Here is a 16,627-nt window from a genome sequence, read left to right on the forward strand (position 1 = left end):
TTTATGACCAAATAGACTTCATCAAGAATGCAAAATTGGCTTAACATTTTAAATGTTAATCAATATAATTGATCATATGAATGTAAAAAGGAAAGAAAAAGTACCACCATTTCAACTGATGCAGAAAAAGCAGTTGACAAAATTAAACACATTTATAACAAAACCCTCAACAAATAGTAGGAAACCTTCTTAGACTGATAAAGAACATTTATGAAAAAATATATACTCAATTTATCAGTCAAGTTCCAATAAGGAGAGCAAAACTCCTCCAGTAATTTGAACAGGGAGAATTTGTATTAAAGAGTAATTAATTTCCAAGCATTGTTTCTTGCAAAATGTGTTTGAGAATTATTTTGCATTAAGAAGCAAAAAGTCTGAATTTGGTTTAATATTTACAAACTACTATGTCTTATTCCCTGAATAACTTTGAGACTTTAGTGATTGTCATCTGAACTATAAGAGTCCACGTGTCTTAGCTTACTTAATCTTTTTTTTGGGGGGGAGGTGGGAGACAAAAAGAAAAAAATGGTGCCCCTGGGTGGCTCAGTCAGTAAAATGTCTGCCTTCAGCTCAGGTCATGATCCCGGGGTCCTGGGATGGAGTCCCTGTAGGGTTCCCTGCTCAGTGGGGAGCCGGCTTCTCCCTCTGCCCCTCTCCCCTGCTCCTGCACGTGCGCTCTCTTTCAAATAAATACAATCTTTTTTTTAAAGATTTTATTGATTTATTTGAGAGAGAGAGAGACAGCGAGAGAGAGAACACAAGCAGGGGAGAGAAGGAGAGGGAGAAGCAGACTCCCCACTGAGCAGGGAGCCCGATGCCGGACTCGATCCCAGGACCCCGGGACCATGACCTGAGCCGAAGGCAGACGCTTAACAACTGAGCCACCCAGGCGCCCCGCAAATAAATAAAAACTTTAAAAAAATGATTAATTAGCAGAGGATTTAGTACAAAGGTAAAGAGGACGGATTCAGGAATAACAAGAGAAGAACCTTTATTTTCAAGGCTGACAGAGTACCCAGAGAAGAAAGGGGAAAAAAGAAAGTCCTCCTCCTGAGCAGAGATTGAGAACTTGTTGGGGACAGGAGGTCTGGTGGTCCACGGGACAGTGGAAGCCATTGCTGAGTCCCACAGCTGAGAGCTGTCAAGGAGGGAAGTACCTGCTGGAGATCTGTTGAATCTTTCTGGCAAGTCACCATGGGGGCCGCCAGCCAAACTCTAGCAAGATGATGCAACTGGCCACCCTGCAGAGTGCCGGCCATCAGGGGACACAGAAGAAGCTAAGAGTGCCCTGGAACCGGTAGGAAACGCACCTTCCTCTTTCAGCCCCTGCAGCAACTGGGTAAGCCCAACATGGTGCGAGCTGGCAAGGACCACTGTTTATGGCACACATAAGTAGCACCACAGAGCTGACAGAGAAGGGCTGATTTGGAAACCAGAGGCAGTATGTTGGGAACCAGGACAAGGAACGTCATCTGTACTGGTCTTCGTTTCCCCTCTGTGTTCAGAACCAAGTCAAAGGTGCTCATTTTATCACTGCTAGGCAACACAGTATTGAAGGTATTATCCACTTCAAAACAGTCCCAATGAGAAATAAAAGGCCAGAGGCGCCTGGGTGGCACAGTCTGTTAAGTGTCCAACTCTTCATTTCAGATGAGGTCATGATCTCAGGGTCCCGGGATCCAGCCGCACATTGGGTTCCATCTTTAGTGGGGAGTCTGCTCAAGATTCACTCTCTCCCTCTCCCTCTGCCTCTCCCCCCTCGCTCACTCACGCACACTCTCTAAAAATAAATAAATCTTAAAAGATAGATAAAAGGCCAAAAGGAAGAGGTAAAATCCACCCCCTTGTAGATGATAAGATTATTTATATTAAGATTCCAACGAAATTTCAAAATAGCTACTAGGACTAGTGATTGTATTTAGGAAGGTCACAGCCTACATTAACATAAAAAAAATTTCTACATATTATCAAACAATTAAAAATGAAATATAATAAACAATGGCATTTATGATAAAACATTAAAAGTAGTAGGAATACATCTAATTTAATATTCTGAAAGAAACAAAAGAAACCCCAAATAAATGGTGAGATATTTTATGTATTCATGTATTGGAAAACTATTATTAAAATGGTAATACTTTTCAAATTTATTTATATAGATTCAAAGCAAGCCCAACCAAAATCCCAAGGAAATTTTTATAGATATTGACAAGCTTAGTTTAAATGAATCTATGAAATGCAAAGGGCCCAGAATAAACAACACAATAATAAAAAAACAAAGCTGTAGTATTTACTTCACCTGACTTCATGACTTAGTGTGTATTACAATGATCAATTCAACAAAAAGACAAACAACATTGAAAAAAAAAAGTCCCTCATATATATCAGAAATTGATTTTCAACAATGGTGTTTCAATGAGGGGAAATGAAATCTTTAACAAATGTTAGACTCGCTGAATATTTAATTCTTTTTTTTAAATGAGCATCTACACTTACCTAGTGCCATACACAAAAAGTTAACTTTGTAAAAATCATAGTCTTTTCAACAAATGTTGCTGGAACATTTGGATACCTGGATGCAAAACGATGAATTTAAAACATTGATTCATGTCATATATGCAAATTAACCCCAAGTAGATCACAGATCTATGATGAAGAGCACAACTATTAAACCTTTAGAAGAAAACCTTTGTGCTATTGGAGTATGCAAATGTTCTCATATATTCCATAAAATCATAAAAAAATAATACTGATAAGTTGAACTTTATCAAGATTAAAAATGTTTGTTGTTCAACATATACCATTAAGAGAATGGGAGAAATTATCTATAACATAAGTCAGTGGAAGATTTTAACGGTCACTTCACAAGAGGAAGATAGTTGACCAGTAGATGCATGACAAGATACTAATATCATTAGTCATCAGATAAATGTAAATTGAACCACAGTAAGACACTCCTTGACACACCCGTTAGAAGGACCAAAATTAAAAAGGGTGGACACACCAAATACAGGTAAAGATGTGGAGTAACCATAATTCATAACTACTGTTGGGAATGAATGTAAAATGGTAAAGCCCATGGAAACTCTGTGGCCATTGCCTTGAGTTCAACATAAACCTACCTTGTGATCCATCCATCTCATTGATAGGTATCTGTCCAATAGAAATTAAAACATCTGCCCAAACAAATGACCACAGGAACTTTATTTTTAATAGCTAAAAACTGGGGGGGAGGGGGAAAACAAACCTGTGTTCATCAACAAGGGATAAATTAAATATGGCATATCCATACAATAGAATACTATTTGGTGATAAAAAGAATGCACTCTTGGGACACTTGGGTGCCTCAGTCAGTTCATGCCTTCAGCTCAGGTCATGATCCCAGGGTGCTGGGATTGAGCCCCACATCAGTCTCCTTGCTCAGCAGGGAGCCTTCTTTTCCCTCTGCCTCTGCCCCTGCCCCTGCTCCTGCTCACTCGCTAAAATAAATAAAATCTTAAAAAAAAGGAATGCACTATTGTTACACAGGGAAACATGGATTTATCTTTAAAATGACTAAGTAAAAAATAAGCAAACAAAAAAGCATACATGGCACATAATTCAATATACATAAAATTCTAGCAAATGCAAACGAATCCACAGAGTCAAAATGAATTAGTGGTTGCCTGGAAACCAAGGGTAGAAAGCAGGATGGATCACAAACGGGCACAATGACATTTTCATGGGTAACAGAAATATTTGTGATGACATTTTATGGTGGTATAGGAGAACTCCAGTTTTCCATTTTCAGTATATACAACTTATTCTTTATTATATTTCAAAAGAAGCATGAGGGGTGCCTGGATGTCTCAGTCCATTAAGCGTCCAACTCGTGTTTTCTGCTCAGGCCATGATCTCAGGATCGTGGGATTGAGCCCCACATCGGGCTCTGTGCTTAAGGGGGTTGTGGGGGGTTTGTTTCAGGATTCTCTCTCTCCCTCTGTCCCTTCCCCTGCTCTCTCTCTCTCTATAAAATAAGGCTTAAAGAAAGATGTGAAAAATTAAAGGAATCATTTGTCAATCTAGTTTTCAAAATCCAGTCTCCAGCTCTTGTGTAAAGAAGTCTAGAATACGTCCAACATAATTTGGGCTATTTACATACCAGAGTTCTAATTCAGGAAACCCAAATAGCAGGTTTTCAGAAAAACTTGGCAAAGCAACTACCTAATAATTATACAAACTTTATTCAGTTAAAGAGGCGGGCAACATAGGAATACACTACTGACATATCAAACCATATCATCGCAACAAAAGGCACAGAACAGGAAAAGGTGAACTCTAGTCTACAGAATACCTTTGAGATTTTATCAAATCTCCCAATATTCAAACTGAGGTAACTGAACTCTATAAAATTGTAAGCTACTTTGGGGCCAGGTGTTTTGTGGATGCCTCGACTCATCACTCTGGAATGACCAACATGTGGCCTTAACAAGGCTGTGATTGTTAATTAACTTTCTAGGGCAGAGGATGCAAGCTGTTACCACACAAAAGCATTTCCTTTGGCTTGCACCGTATTTTTTTTTTTTTTTTAATTTGGAAAATAATGGGCGTCGGGCTGGCAAATGACCTGTAGGGGGGCCCACCCGATAAAACCACTGTATCATCTTTGGTTACCCTCAAACAGCCCTCCACAGCCATCCTCCCTTTTCCTCACCCTCCAGACCAGAGTTCCCGGCTTTCCAAGCACGCCCTTGCCTCTGTGGCCAGACAAACCCCAGGCCATGTCATTCTCATCTGCACAGCCCCCCAACAGCTAAAAGAGAGGGAACCCCAGCTCAGCAATGGCTGGGGCACACCCAGATAGAGTACCACAAGGTGTTGGCAGGAGACTGGCCCTTTGTGCACAGGCACATACCAGCTTCTCAGAGGTGTGTCCTCTGACTATGGCAGAGGGGACGGTCTCACACTAGACCCTCAGCTATCCCACTGAATGAAGTGGCCCTCCCAACACAACCTGGGTCTGTGGGAACATCTGGCCCGAACTACCAGAAGCGAAGGGGACTAATGGGTACACAGGCTCCAGCTGGTCCTCAGCCCCTTGGGCTCCCCATCCTGGACACTGCTTTCCAGAAAGAACTAGGCTTGTATGGGCAGAAAAAAGGAAACAAGCCAATGCATTCAAACATACAGGAACACAGAACAAAACCCAGGCACTCACTTACCTCCTGGGGCCAGTTGCTGCTCCGGTATCCATGAAGTGTCTGGAAGCTGTCCCAGGAGACCATCACTGCCTGTTCCTGGAGGCTTTTTCAGTAGAGTAGTCTAACTGCGTTGCTCTCCATTTTGACTCAGCCCAACTGCCACACCCTGGGACCCAGAGCTGGCCTCTTCCCTGGAGCCCCACCCGCAGGAACTTTTCCACCTTCTGAGAACCATGGGGGACACCCGCAGACTGGGCCTCGTTGCACATTCCCAGGAAGGCAAACAGGGTGCAGACGGAACCTGCAGGGTTCACGTGTGGCTCCTGATGAAGGAGCAAGGAAAGGACGGATGGGGTTTGCTAGGCATTATCACCTGCAGAGCGGCTGCCTGGACCACTCTTCAAGTTGAGGAAGCCGGGTCTGGAGGGAATCTTGGGCAGTCTACAGGTGGCCTTCATTGTATCTTACAAATGAGAGAGTTTCACATAACGGAGAGTTGACTAGAAACTGCCGTGGGTCAGTTGGAAGCTCTGGTCACATTGGATAAGGCCCACGTTTCCGCTTGGCAACTGTGGATGGAAGGTGGGTAGCAGGCGCTATGTTTACCTGGACCTCGATTCTCCCTTTCACCACAGTTTCTTTTATTATTGTCTTACACCCCATCTGCTTCACTCATTTACATCCTCGGTCTGACCCCAGCAGCTCCGTGAGCTTGTGACCCTTGTCTGGTGAGCAGGTGGCAATCAGACCTCGAAGTCGAAATAACACCTGCCTTACTCTGTCCCACTTCCCCTGGGTGCGACCTGCAGTTCAGGCCCTGGGCACTGTTTTTTAAAATTGAATTATGATAATGGAAGATATTGGCAATTGTTATAAATTAACAACTTGGAATGAATGAGTTTATTATCATTGCTTTATTCTTCATTCAAGTTGCTTGCTATTTATGCTACTGAGATCATGAGAAAATGGGACACCTGACAGGGAATTTTGGAAAGAGAAAGCGCTCGGAGCGGTGAGGGTAAGACAGGATGCCCGGGGCGGAATGTAACTGTCACGCCAACACACCAAGGAAAATGGGAGAAAGGAATCAGCTATGGGAGGAAACGAGCCTGATCAACAGCATACATTCCACCTGCTGCTTAACCACTGCCTTCCAACCCCTCTAAGAATGTTAATCTTCCTTTACTGTAGTTATTTCCTCAATGTCCCTCAACCTTTTCAACTCTGCCCTTGTTTGGCATCAAGCTGAGAGCTTTTCTAAAAAAAAAAAAAAAAAAAAAAGTGCCTCTGGCTGTGCATTTTGAATGAAAATGCACACTAATGCCCGTTATTTTAGAACATCAAGAAATGCAGGATTCACTAATATGCTGTCTGGAGAATAACATCCATTAATCATCCCTTACTTATAAAGAGATGCATATTTTCTCCTAAATCATGAAAACACATTTATTATACCAGATGGTAAAGTCTCACATAGAGGGTACAGTTTCAGTGCAAAGCTTAAATGATCCTTTCAAGGTCCCTGTGTGAGCAACATACATTGTATTTGGGAAAGTAACTATGTACAAGTGCAATACTAGTCAGTACTCTCAACTATTCCTCCTCTGAAAGTTACATATTGCTTGCTTGCTTTCTCCCCACATCCAGCACTAATTTTCAAAGTAATATTTGGCTAACTCTACTAGATTTAAAAGACACACACACACACACACACACACACACACACACACACTATACATACCGAGCATTTGCTGTTTTAGAAATATCTAATCTAAAAAAACTATTTTATGATGCATGTGCATATAGAGTGTGAAAACCTTTAAAACTTAAGCAAGAAAATACTCTGCTTTGTGTATCTGTATCCTATTCTGGATAAGCTTGGTACATTTTAGATGGGATGATCATGGACCTGTAAGAATTGATACTATGGTCAGAGAGGATGCCTGAGAGGGTCCCTGTATCTCCTGGGAGAAACTGAGAAGTTTTCTGATTAGGGAAGACATGTTTAGAAGCTTAGAGGAGGACAGGGTTTTATTTACATCCGTTTGCCTCCTTGGGCTGAAAGGCTAGGGGTTGTATGAAGCATTCACTTGCAGGCTTTCCCACCCCTTCCAAGTCTCCCTCTCGAAGTGCATATACACCCTGTTCACCAGCGACTGTTCTTGAAGTAGGGAGCCAGCCACGCACATTCTGCTTTTATATGAGTGGTTTCTAAAGGAAAGAGGAATGGAGGTTTGTTATAAAGTATATGGCGGTAAGGAGTAGTCGAACAATAGTGATGACCCTGAAGCTTCTGTTTGAGGGTTTAGTGCAGGATCAATACCTTTTGGGGCTTGGGAAGTTGGGCTAAGACTAAGCTGCAGAGACAGAATTGTCTGATCTTAAGGTGGTTGTCAGACAGGGGCCGCGGAAACTGGGGCTCAGGGTGAGAAGCCAAGAAAATCCAATTAGGGTCAGTGAACTCAGGGGCACTAGGAGGGCAAGGCTCCAGATCCTTCTGAAGAAGTTGGTACTGGCAAGTTTTACCGCCCCCCCCACTAATGTAATAGACCCTCCCCAGCCTGCCTCAGCCTCCAGGGCAAAGAATGCCCCAGAAAAAAGATCTGAAGGCTTTATTCCCTTATATTCACAAACCTGTAAGCTGTGGGCAGATTTCTCAATTCTGCTTCAGTTAATATTCCAGATGCTATGAGGGAAGCAAGAGAGATCTAAGCCAGAAAAAAACCTGAGGTTTAAGAAAGAGGACCCCCTATTTCTGCTCCTGGAAAGCCTTATTTGAAAGCATCTTCTAAGTTTAAAGGCTTTGGGCTATAAATACTTTTAATTGTTTACACAATTTGTATTTATCATACTCTTGGCTGCCTAAATGCACAAACTTGAAAATGTCTCTCAAAACTACTGCAGTTTTTAAGAGTAACATTTCAAAATTTGAAATAAGTCTCCTTCTAAGATAAATATTTACCTTGCTGATTATTTTTAGTAAATTCAGATACAAAGGAAATCATATTTATAGCAAAGGGAGAGTCATTGTGTTTATTATAGTAAAAGAAAGAATTGCTTCAGGTTATAAGAAATTTTCTATCCTTTTTAAAAAAATAATTTTGTGAGTTAAAAGTACATAACTATCAGATTTTTACACAGAGCATCCATTCCATTAAAAATATCCTATGAACAACTAGTATTATTGAATTAAAGTGCTTTTGTTTAGTGTATTCTGGGGGCTTCGCTGCTGTAGAGGATATAATGATAAATCAGCAATGGCTGTGCTATCCAAATATTTAAAACAATGAGAGGAGGGAAAAAGTAAGTCTTAAGTCATTCAACTACTAATCTGGCCATCTACATAAAACTCATTAAAATCTTGGAAATTTGTAGAAATAATTTTTTTTCCTAATGATGTATGGTGACTAACATAACAAAATAAAATTAAATTAAATTAAAAAAATAAAGTCCATAAAAAAAGAAATTTGTAGAAATCTGATTATTCATTGCTCCTTACTGCTTATCAGGATGGATAACTTCCTGGTGAGCCATGTGACCAAACTATTTTTGCAGATTCACTACCATGAAGAAGAGTAAAAGTCAGGATCTAACTGACTTTTTGACACTTTTATTCCTTTTCCAGGAAATGAAGGACTAAAAAATATAATAATTGTATTTTCTTTTGAGAGAGAATACGAACATGATTTTCGGTAAAATATGATTATGCCTCATACTGTGGAAATCCCATTTCCTTGCTGACAAAATCCTGCAAGTGACACCGTCATTTCCGTTCAGTCCAATTGCACCTGCAATCTGCCTGCTCCCTCTGCACAGCAGAGAGTAAGTGTCTCTCAGGCTTCGTGAGTTCTGTTGTACCTCTTTAAACTGAGGTTCTAGAGGGGAGGGGGTGGGGGATGGGTAGCCTGGTGATGGGTATCAAGGAGGGCACGTTCTGCATGGAGCACTGGGTGTTATGCACAAACAGTGAATCATGGAACACTACATCAAACATTAATGATGTGATGTATGGTGAGTAACATAATAAAATAAAAAAAGAGAAAGAAACTGAGTTAGAGATAGAGATAAACACGGAGATAGGCATAGACATAGATGTAGTTGCTTCTACAAGAATTCCAAAGACAGAAAACAGATACTTACAAAAACAAAAAACAAAAACAAGAGCAGAACAACATTCCTCTCCTAGGGCTGCCAGGGACACTCAGCGGCCACAGTGTTTCAGGATGAAGACAGCATTTTCTCTCGATTACAGTTACCTGGCAGAACCCCCTCTGGGAGCCCTTGGGCTGGGTTCATGCCCTTGGTCTAGCTTCCTACAGCCCCACTGAAGTCACTACAGAGGTCAGCAATTATATATAAGGAAGAGATTCCTGAGATCCCACCACCATCCAGAACTCCACTGAAGGTGTTTGATTATGAGGTATGAAACATCATCTATTAAAGAGAATAAGGTATTGAGAGAAATTGGGCATTCTAATACTGTATTTAAGTTTAAAATATAGAGATCTCTTCATATCAGCCACTAAAGATCACATTTGCTAATTTCAGTGGTGTGCCATATTACATTTATACACAGAGACTAAATAGTCTCTGTGGAAAGATAGACAATCTTGATTTTTTTCCATATTATCAAAATGCACCCGTAAATATTCCTTTACATACATTTTGTCATATTTGGAGGTATATTTATAGAATAAACTCATAGCATAGCCTTGCTGAATGAGTTTTTCAATTTGAGAGAAATTTCAAAATTTATATCTGAAATGATCCTTAAAAACTCTAACCTGTCAAAACATGTAAAGTGTTGCCATTCAGAATGATGAGATATTATTTTTCATAATTATTTTACTTGGCTTTAGTTATACTGATTGCCATGAAATTCTTATATTTGAACTCTTTGGTCATATTTTTACCAGATTTTCAATTAAATGATTTTATTTCCTGATATTTCTGATAGTGTATCTTATCAATGAAGGACATCAGCTCTTTGTCTTGCATACCTGTTGTGAATTATTTTTCTCAATTTATCATTTGGCTTTTGGATTTTAAATTTTAGGAAGTCAAATTCTTCAGCCATTTTCTTCATGATTTCTAAATAATGTGTCCTGAAGAATTTCTTTCCAGTATTTTTGTTTTTTTCTATTAATATTTAAATTTGTGATCCAATGTATTTCTTCTGTTAAGTGGCAAAGGTAAGATTTTATATTTTATGAAATCATGCCTACTTTCAGGCTCCCATGACCAATACCACAAAATATCTTTGCTGAACATGGAATCCTGTTGCCAACCATTTGTTAGTCTTCTTGTCATCTGTTCTCTTTCTAAAACTTGAAATGCTTTTCCCTATGTCTGCATGTTTATAAGGGGAATGTCCTAGGTGTTGGGAGTTTTGGGAAATTTTCCATACACATATATTTATGATGATCCAAAAGACGTCTCTGGCCATATGAATAAAGTTTACCACTTTCAAAGTGGCAAGATATTGAAATGAACCATCAGTGTTTGACTACTGAAAAAAAAAATCACCAGAACTTGAAGAGGTAGGTGTTGGAATTCAAATACATGTGAAAACTTACTTGTAGTATTGCAAACATAATTCCGCCTATGTCCCTTAAATGCTTCATTATTTTATCTCTGGGATTTCTACGTACTAGCAATTTCATCGTTTTTGTTAATAAGCATAAGTCTTACAAACATACATATATAAAATATAGTTGGACTCAACCAAAACTACATATTAAAATCAGTTATATGTGTGTGTGTGTGTGTGTGTGTGTGTGTTATATGTAGATATAGAGATAGAGATATTTAGATATATGTGTTCGGGCCTCAATCTCATCCTTGAATTTCTGGTTTCCATACTAATCCACTGTAGACAGTCAATTTAAAATAAAACATGCTCACACACAAAACAAAACAAAACAAAAACCTATTCCTTACCCAATAAGCATTGACCTTGCCTATGAGTTGCTAAGTTAGAGCATATATTGAGAAAAAAAAGAAAGAAAGAAAGAAAGAAAGAAAGAAAGAAAGAGAAAGAAAGAAAGAAAGAAAGAAAAGGAAAGCATATGCTGAGAAAGGAATTTGGAAGATGTATCAGAAACAATTATTTTTTATTTCATCACCTAAAATCTATATATATAGTAGTGGACACAGCTGACAAATTCACATAATTCTGGGAATATGATAGGTTTTTACGAGAGGACCTCGCACCACCACTGTCTCCCTCAGCTTCTCTGCAGAGTCCTCTCTAAGGTAGGAGATCCTGTTGAATCAGACATGCAAGCACTGCTTGGGTTTCTGGGCTTCCGTGGCCTGACACATCACCTCTGGGCAGTGGGCTCTCATGTAGAGTTTCTACCCCACCTACAAGACCCATTTCTCTGGGCCCTCCCTTGCCATGTGCTGGTGTGGTCAGGCTGGCCATTCCTTCTGTTCCTGACCATGAGGGTGGCTGAATATGATATGGTGTCAAGACACAAGTTTGGTGTTAGAATGGGACTCTAATCTCTGTAGAATCTCTTATACTCACTTTGCACTACATTTATTGGAGTCTTAATTGGAGCATTAGTCACCACCCAAGCTAAAAATAAAATGATGCTTTGATTTTTATCTAATTATTGATCTGTGAGTGGCTCTGTCAGGACCTTATACCAGCAATGGGGAACAGAAAGGCAGAATTTAGGCATCGTTAGATCTCTAAGCTAATCTAATCTGAATGCAATCAAAACCCCTTCTTGGCCCTTCAAAGTTCTCAAGTTCTAAACATCACCAGGTATAGCTAATATTACACGAGTTTCTTAGCTAATTTTAATACATTCAAACACATGATAACAGTGCAGAAAAAAAAAAAAACTGGAGAAATCTGATCTCTTTATTTGGATAGCCCTATCACATTAATCTCTAACTTCTTATCATCATCATTGCAGCAAACAAGGGATAATCTTGTATAAGTCACAGAAGGAGAGTCAAAATCACTGCCAAAGCTATTTTCTTGTACTCTACAATAGTTGTGGAATAATATATCCTGATTCCCACATATGCATGACACAATTTCCCTCCATAGGTTCACTTTTATTCATTTATTGAAGTTATAATGAGATTTCTACTCCAAGTTTGATATTATAATGTTATCACAGTTGGAGATTGATGTCAACTTCAATTATTTTCTGATTTGGGGACAAATAAACACTACTTCATATTTAGAGAACACTTACTGGATAACGGTCTCTCTCTTAGACAATGAACTCATGCTCATCCAGAGGAGAGAGATATAAGTGAACATATCCATCATCACCAGAGAAGACACATTCCTGATACATGTCTTAGCCTCAGAGGACATGTGTTCTACTTGACATATTCAACACAGATGTACAACCCCAACAATAGGCAACATCAGAGCTAGTATAATTTCAAAGGAGCATATCCTTCAGGGAAGTGCTAAAGGAGCTTAGAAAAAAATGAAACTTTGGGGGGGTGTTTTGTTCTTTAATGTGGTATGCACAGGGAGAATTTTCTGAAATAGGAATAATGCGAAGTGGGTTTCGGAAGTTGGATATCATTTAGGTGAGCAGAGGGAAGGATGAGGAAGTAGGGATGATAAACATATTCTCTTATAAGTCAGATCAAGGAATAACCCACAGATCCATTCAACTAAATAATAAACTCCCATAGGGCTGTAGACAATGACCCCTCTCCCAAATGCATATGTTGAAATCCTAACCTCCAGTGTAACACTATTTGAAGGTGGGCCCTTTGGGAGGTGATTAGGGCATGAGGGGGAGGCCTCATGAATGAGATTAATGCCCTTATAACAGAGACCCTAAAGAGCTACCATGGCCCTTCTGCCACATGAGGACAAAGGAGATGGTCGTTTACCATCTATGAACCAAGACACCGTCCTTCATTCGACGTTTAATTTGCCGGCACCTTGATCTTGGACTTAAAACCTCCAGAAGTATGAGGAATAAATGTCTGTTGTTTTTATTTTTTTAAGATTTTATTTATTTATTTGACAGAGAGAGAGAGAGACATCGAGAGCAGGAACACAAGCAGGGGGAGTGGGAGAGGGAGAAGCAGGCTTCCCGCGGAGCAGGGAGCCTGATGTGGGACTTGATCCCAGGACCCTGGGACCATGACCTGAGCTGAAGGCAGACGCTTAATGACTGAGCCACCCAGGCGCCCCTGTCTGTTGTTTTTAAAAGCTGGCCAGGGTAAGTATTCTGTGATAGCAGCCCAACTAGACAAAGACAATTAGAAATGAATATAAGAGACTGGAGGTCAGAAATACAGTTGGGGTCAGGTTACGGGGTTCCTTCAATATCAGGGTCATGTTTCCAGAAATGTTTATATTAGTGGCAGTATAGAGCAGAATAGGACTGCAGTGAATGTTTCCAGATGGGGAGGCATGAGCCCTAGGATGGGAATGTCACTGTCTTGGTGTACTGGTGAACCAAAAGCCCCCTCCAAGATAGAACAAGGGCCTTCACTGGAGCAGCTTCTGTGAGGATCAAAACAGGTTGTGGCTAATGAAGAGATGTTGCAAAATTTTATGATTACATGATTGGACACTTGTGGGAGCTTGAGAAGAGAGGGGGCAGAGTTTATAAAGGGCAAAGATTTAAAAAATAGCAATAATGTGACAGGTCAGTGACAGGTCATTGACAGGTCATAAAAATTACTAGTTTTAAGTCTAGGTAATTCAAAGAGCAGATTTTTTTTTTTTTTTTTAAGTTATCTCTACACCCAGTGCTGGGCTTGAACTCACAACCCAGAGATCAAGCGTTGTATGCTTTTCCCACTGAGCCAGTCAGGCACCCCTCAAAGAGCAGCTTTCTTTTTCTAATTTTGAGTCAATACTTTTAAGAGAAGCCTTAATTTACCTTTCTTTTTTTTTAAGATTTTTTTTTTTATTTATTTATTTGACAGAGAGACACAGCGAGAGCAGGAACACAAGCAGGGGGAGTGGGAGAGGGAGAAGCAGGCTTCCCGCGGAGCAAGGAGCCCGATGCGGGGCCCGATCCCAGGACCCTGGGATCATGACCTGAGCCGAAGTCAGCCGCTTAACCGACTGAGCCACCCAGGTGCCCCCCTTTCTTTTTTTAAAAATATTTTATTTATTTATTTGACAGAGAGAGACAGCAAGAGAGAGAACACAAGCAGGCTTCCCACCAAGCAGGGAGCCCCACACAGAACTCGATCCCAGGACCCTGGGACCATGACCCAAGCTGAAGGCAGATGCTTAACAACTGAGCCACCCAGGTGCCCCTTAATTTACCTTTCAATAGCTACATGTTAAAATTGAATTTATTGATGGAGTAGCACATCATATATGCTTGTCTGAATTATATAAATAATCCAAGATGATAACATAAATTGTATGTTGGGTTTTGTTGTTATTGTTATTTGTTTTGGTTTTTTTTTGCTTTAAAGAGTTTTTTCTTATATAGGGTAAATACTACAGTTAGTCTTCACTACAGGTCAAATTACAACATGCATATCAATAATCCTAACCTCCACATTCCAAATTCTGTTAGTTGTTAAATCTAAATCATATACTATTTGGAAAAATTTTCTTTACTGTGGTTAAACAAATGAAATTTCTTTATAATAAGATTCTCAAGTTCTCTAATAAAACAATTATTATTTTTTGTTAGTGCACATGCTGAACTACTAAGAACAGTTTCTGTGCAGCGGTGAAGAAATAATTCAGACCAGAACAGCTCTAAGAACTGTGACAGCTCAGTGGGTCAGGGCAAACATCAGTCCTTTTAGAAAACATCCTTAGAATTCCAGAGCTACTGTCAGTGTTGAGTTGGGTACATTCGAGAACTAGACAACCGTTTCAAGATGTAAGGGGAATCAGTTAGCAAGCAAGGAGACTAGAGGCTCCCCCACCTCGTTAATTAGAATTTGATACTATTTGAAACTGCTTTGCAGTCAGCCAGTGTGGAAATGTTGCAACCATCTTAACAATGTTCACATTTCTATTTCATGTTATTTATCCAAAACGTTATATGAGTAAAGACTCCTAACACTTAGCAGTCCATGGCATTCTGTTTCCGATATGCTTTGCCTATTTGTGTAATGATACCTAGCATGGTCACTTCCGTCCCCAGAAGAGCTCCCCTATAGACAGTCCACATAAAGGCATTCTAAGTATGGAGATACAAGATAGATTATACAATTTAATAGATGAAAGAATTTTCCTCATCTTTAGGACTGGAAACAGGCAGAAATACGAAATATTTGTTCTCTGTCTCAAACCAAAAATTGGAGGTAACTGAGTAATTTATGTGAACCCAAGGAGTTCTTTCTTATCAGCCTTGCTTGCTTTGCTTTCACTAGTAAAAATATCTAAGTCAGTAAAAACGTCATGATGTCATACATATAACTCACCTATATTTATAAAGATCTTAGAGGCACTGATGCCAATTTATATACTATTTACTGAAATAAAATACAATGAATATTGTTATTCCACCCTTAATATTTCCACTGATGATCTTGTTAAAATACTGAAGATGGTAGGAATGTTGTTTTCTAAATGTTATAGTTAACATATAAAGTGGTAGTAATGTCACCATAAGGATATATATTGTTTAAAGACAGGAAACCAACATTTAAGCATGTTTCCTTTAGAATAAGATAGAATTATAGGAATTATAATAAAATAAATAATAATTATAAAACATAAAATAAAATATAATATAAAATAAAAATATTTTTAAATTTTAAGATAAATTAGGAAATGGAAATAAAGAAGTATTTTTTAAAGAGTACATACAGAGAATTTTCTTAATGGAAAGAGAAAGAATTACTTTTAAAAAAGAGTCATATGATGATATTTGAATATATTGGATTCTCTATTTTGTTTTTTTTATGTAATAAGTCCTCGCAGTTTCTATTACAATTCTATTGTTACAACATACCACCATTAGTATCATGCTTTATTTGGAATAAAAACTAGTAAATAATTTTTAGAAAGGCAGGAAGTGGGTAAGAAATCTTGTGTCATGTTACCAAGGATTATATTCATAGAAACTTTCCTAAACATTCAAAGTTTAGGGTCATATGTGTTAGACAGGAGAAAGTTTACTTAAGTAATTCCTAAAGGAGATAGTTGAGTGCAATATATGACAAAAAGGAAAAGTGGAAATGAGTTTCTAAAAACAGACAACAGATATTGTAAATGACCCAGAAAAACCAAAAGGTGTTGTATATCTGAAAATGCATAAAGGGAGTGCAAATAAAGTATATCATTATATATTCAATATATTAACTTATATATACCTTAATATATTAATATATTAACTAGATGTACAATTTTCTGTGGTTGGAGACTTTTCTCAATCCACAAAATAGTAAGTATGTGATTTGTGTGTATTTTTGCTGACAATAGCAACAATACCATTTCAGTACAATTTCTTCTGCCCACTGTCAAATTT

The 16,627-nt window shown here is 38.9% G+C and overlaps 1 protein-coding gene across 1 annotated transcript in view; it reads right to left on the reverse strand.

Annotated features, from left to right (window-relative positions):
* CSMD1 (CUB and Sushi multiple domains 1) overlaps positions 1 to 16,627 on the reverse strand; it is a 1,681,733-nt gene that overhangs the window by 1,642,128 nt on the left and 22,978 nt on the right. The window lies entirely within an intron of this gene.

This window comes from Eumetopias jubatus, unplaced genomic scaffold, assembly GCF_037043125.1.
Source record: "Eumetopias jubatus isolate StellerSeaLion01/CBP00866 unplaced genomic scaffold, mEumJub1_p1.0 scaffold_2, whole genome shotgun sequence".
Classification (NCBI taxonomy): Eukaryota; Metazoa; Chordata; class Mammalia; order Carnivora; family Otariidae; genus Eumetopias; species Eumetopias jubatus.